General features: G+C 42.9%; 1 pseudogene; it reads right to left on the bottom strand.

Annotated features, from left to right (window-relative positions):
* Nucleotides 1–2,693: 2,693 nt before the first annotated feature.
* On the bottom strand, nucleotides 2,694–5,005 carry LOC147346228 (ferritin light chain pseudogene; annotated as a pseudogene).

Here is a 5,005-nt window from a genome sequence, read left to right as displayed (position 1 = left end):
GCCTAAAGAATCTTTACTGAAGGCAACCATTCTTTGACTCTTGTCAAAGGAATAAAAATATTAACTCCCTATTACCAGTTACAAGGAACGTCTGTAGAAAGATGATCCAAGATGCCAAAGCTTGCCATCTAACAGTCTGAAGAGAAAAAAAGCAAAGCAAAACTTGAAGAAACAAATGATAAGGAGACATCTGTGTCTAAGCCTGGAAAAATAGTTTCATCCTCAACAGTATTGTCCAATAAGGTATCTAACGTGAATGCATGAAAACGTCATATAGACATAAACCGAGCACCAAACAGGAAGCTCTAATTTTATTTTTTTTGAAGCTCTAATTTTAGATAAGCAATAACCAGACATTATTTTTCCAGCTGCTTATAGAATAGTTTATGCGTTTTACCCAGTTTTTTATTTGGAGATAGATTTTTCTTTTACTGAGACAACTTTAATTTTTGGCTACAAAATCTTTATTGTTTCCATTTGGTCCAAGCCTTGGGCACGGGCTCCAGGTTGGTTAAAATATAAGAAAGCCTTCTTAAATGAACAATGCAAAGAAACAGAGGAGAATGATAGAATGGAAAACACTAAAGATCTTTTCAAGAAAATTGGAGATATCATATCATGAGAGCATTTCATGCAAAGATGGGTACAATAAAATAGTAAGGACCTAACAGAAGCAGAAGAGATTAAGAAGAGGTGCCAAGAATACACAGAAAAACTACACAAAAAATGGTCTTCATGACCCAGATAACCATGATGGTGTGGTCACTCACCTAGAGCCAAATATCCTGGAGTGTGAAGCCAAGTGGGACTTAGGAAGTATTACTGGAAACAAAGGTAGTGGAGATGATGGAATTTCATAACTCCAGCTGAGCTATTTCAAATCCTAAAATACGATACTGTTAAAGTGCTGCATTCAGTATTTCAGCAAATTTGGAAAACTTAGCAGTGGCCATAGGACTGGAAAAGGTCATTCATTCCAATCCCAAAGAAGGGCAATGCCAAAGAATGTTCAAGCTACTACATAATTTTGCTCATTTCACATGCTAGCAAGGTAATCTTCAAAATCTTTCAGCTAGGCTTCAATAGTATGTGAACCAAGAACTTCCAGATGTACAAATTGAATTTAGAAAAGGCAGAGGAACCAGAGATCAAATTGCCAACATCCGTTGGATCATAGAAAAAGCAAGGGAATTCCAGAAAAGCATCTACTTCTGCTTCATTGACTATGTCAAAGCCTTTGACTATGTGGATCACAACAAACTGTGGAAAATTCTTAAAGAGATGGGAATACCAGAGCACCTTACTGTCTCCTGAGAAACCTGTATGCAGGTCAAGAAGCACCAGTTTAAAAAAAAAAAAAGAAGAAGAAGAAGCAACAGTTAGAACTGGACATGGAACAACAGATGAGTTCAAAATTGGGAAAGGAGTATGTCAAGGCTGCATATTGTCACTCTGCTTATTTAACTTCTTTGAAGAGTGTGCATGCTCGGATGCTTCAGTCTTGTCTGACTCTTTGCAACCCTACGGACTGTAGCCTGCCAAGCTCCTCTGTCACAAGATTCTCCAAGCAAAACTACTGGAGTGGATTTCCATGCCCTCCTCCAGAAGATCTTCCTGATGCTGGAATTGAACCCATGTCCCCTGCATCTACTGCATTGCAGGCAGATTTTTTACTCACTGAGTCACCTGGGAAGCCCTCTATGCAGAGTTGCTGCTGCTGCTAAGTCGCCTCAGTCGTGTCCGACTGTGCGACCCCATAGACGGCAGCCCACCAGGCCTCCCCGTCCCTGGGATTCTCCAGGCAAGAACACTGGAGTGGGTTGCCATTTCCTTCTCCAATGCATGAAAGTGAAAAGTGAAAGTGAAGTCGCTCAGTTGTGTCTGACTCTAGCGACCCCATGGACTGCAGCCTCCCAGACTCCTCCGTCCATGGGATTTTCTAGGCAAAAGTACTGCAGTGGGGTGCCATTGAGTACATCATGCAAAATGCTGGGCTGGATGAGTCACAAGCTGGAATCAAGACTGCCAGAAGAAATATCAACCTCAGATATGCAGATGATACCACTCTTAATAGCAGAAAGTGAAGAGAAACCAAACAGCCTCTTGATAAGGGTTAAAGAGGAGTGAAAAAGCTGGCTTGAAACTCAATATTAAAAAAACTAAGATCATGGCATCTGGTCCCATTACTTCATGGCAAATAGAAGTGGAAAAAGTAGAAACAGTGACAGATTTTATTTTCTTGGACTCCAAAATCACTGCAGACAGTGATTGCAGCCATGAAATTAGAAAACGCTTGCTCCTTGGAAGAAAAGCTATGACAAACCTAGACAGCATACAAAAACACAGAGACATCACTTTGCCAACAAAAGTCAATATAGTCAAAGCTACGGTTTTTCCAGTAGTCATTTACAAATGTGAGAGTTGGACCATAAAGAAGGCTGAATGTCAAAGAATTAATGCTTTCAAATTGTGGTGCTGGGGAAGACTCTTGAGAGTCCCTTGGACAACAAGGAGACCAAACTAGTCAATCCTAAAGGGAATCAGTCCTGAATATTCATTGGAAGGACTGATGCTGAACTTGAAGCTCCAATACTTTAGCCACCTGATGCAAAGAGCTGACTTACTGGAAAAAGCAAGTTGGGGAAGATTTGAGGGCATGAGAAGAAGGGGGTGACAGAGGATGAGATGGCTGGATGGCATCACCAACTCAATGGACATGAACTTGAGCAAACTCCAGGAGAGAGTGAAGGACAGGGAAGCCTGGCAGGCTGCATTTCATGGAGTCGCAAAGAGTTAGACATGATTTAGCAATTGAACAACAACAACAAAAGGCACAGAGAAGGGGTGAAGCCCTGACATTAGGGGGGTTCCTCAAAGGCCGCTGGGCTCCAGAGGCTCCTAGTCATGCTTGAGGGTGAGCTTTTTGAAGAGATATTTGCCCAACCCAGCCTGGGGACCAGCCATCCTGCAGAGATTGGTCAGGTGTTCTCCCATCTTCTGGAAAGTGTCTCTCCAGGAAGTCACAGAGGTAGGGGTCTGTGAGGGCAGAACCCAGGCCATGCAGATCCAGAAGGGCTGGGTCAGGTTCTTCTCCTTGAGAAGGGTGGCTTCCACAGCATCCCGGGTTTTCCTGACTCATCTTGAGACGGCTTCTGCATGTCCTGGAAAAGGGTGCAGCTGCAATGTTGATTTTGCATTTTCAAGAGATGCTGGACCCTCTCTTGCTTCTTCTCCTCAGCCAGTTCACAGAAGTGGCCCATGTCCTCCAGAGCCACATCATTGTGGTCAGTATAGAAGCCCCGCGAGAGGTAGGTGTAGGAGGCCAGCAGACATGTGTTGACCAGGCAGATGACGGTGGCCTCCACCTCGGTGGAATAATTCTGACGATTCTGGGAGCTTATGGTTGATCACTAATGAGAAGCTACGCTCGAAAAATGATGTTCACTGGTCTTGGTGATCGGGGAGAGTTGAGTGGCTGATTCTGAGGGTTGTGACTAAAAAAAGGTTGGAGGGTGGTGGGAGGCTGGTGTAAGGGTGAGGGGGTGGGGGTCCCTGGGTCTATTCCATCCAAACATTATTAAAGCAAGAGATGCATCTACGGGACCGCTGAGGGCAGTGCCGAGACAACTATTTTATAAACACATTTTAAAAATCCAAGAATTTGAATGTTTTTGGAAGTAAGGAGATCAGAGGAACAATTCTTTTTAAGGATATAATCTGCTGTTATCAGCTTAGTCTACCAGCCTGGATATTTGAAAAGTGATGAATCAGATAACCTGGTACAAATACTGTACACTGTATTTTAAGCTGCTTTTGCTAGATCTAGAGATTTTGGGGACTGAAGGAGCCCTAGAGATCATAATCGCCTAATTTTATAGGTGATATAACAGAGGCCCAGAGAGGTTAACCTGCTTCTTTTGACAATAAAAGAATTAGATCATGTGAGTTGTAACCCAGTGGTGGAGACAGAGAGGGGTGACTGTGAGATGCTTTTCTCTCACCTCCACTTCATCCATCCCTAACTTCTAGTCATCTCTCTTTCCCTTCTCTTCAGTAACCAATAATCTAGTAAAAAAAAAAAAAAAAAACCAAAACTGTGAGTCACCACTTAACCAAAGCTTCCAGACAAGGCCCGCATGTTCCCCTCCTGCTACCCAGCCCAGGATAGAAAACTTGGAGTGGTCACTCTCCCCTTACAAAAACCACCTTCTGTCTCTATCATTAGTCTCTACAGCTTTGTGGACCTTGAAAAACTGGAGGATTTGTTGGCATCCTGTTGTTTCTTTTATTCCCTTTACTTTATCTTCCTGTGTTTGTCCCTACCTGATTTGCACTTAAGGCCGATTTTGGAGATAGTGCTTATGTGTATCTGTGAGAAATGATATATCTCTTCTTCCCTATAGGCACTAACTGGTTGGCCCATTTAAGCTTAATTTCTTCTTGGGAGTTTGACTAATTATTCGTGGTTTTGGCTAGAATCTCTTCCAGCAGCTGCAACACACAGGCTTCCAAAATCCTTTCTGGGCCTAATGTGCTGCTTTTCCCTTTTTAAAGGGGAAACCGAGAAGTTCAGGAAATGATTACTTTGCATGTGTGCGCTGTGTGCTGAGTCACTTCAGTTGTGTCCGACTCTGGCAGTCAGTGTGAATGCTTATTAGGCCAGCTGTGTCTATTAGCTAAAATGATCAAAATTAGAATTCTTCCTTCATACAGAGACCAGGAGATAGACGGCCTATCGTTCCTAGTGATTGCATTTAATTTTATTTTTCATTTAATTTTATTTTTTAAAGGTCATTTTCTTATTTTTTTACCTTTATTTAGGTAGTTAGTTTTGGCTGCACTGGGTCCTCATTGCTGTGCACAGGCTCTCTCTAGTTGCAGTGAGCAGGGGCTACTCATTGCTTCGGTGTGCCACCTTCTCACTGGGATGGCTTCGCTTGCTGCGGATTGCGGATTCTAGGCACAGGAGCTCAGTAGTTGTGAAGTACAGACTTAGCTGTTGCAT

The sequence above is a fragment of the Bos grunniens genome, chromosome 24 (genome assembly GCF_055505025.1).
Source record: "Bos grunniens cultivar Pamir isolate PY7600 chromosome 24, Bosgru_T2T1.0, whole genome shotgun sequence".
NCBI classification, from domain to species: domain Eukaryota; kingdom Metazoa; phylum Chordata; class Mammalia; order Artiodactyla; family Bovidae; genus Bos; species Bos grunniens.
The sequence above is the reverse complement of the archived record's forward strand: the minus strand, read 5'-3'. Positions and strand labels throughout refer to the sequence as shown.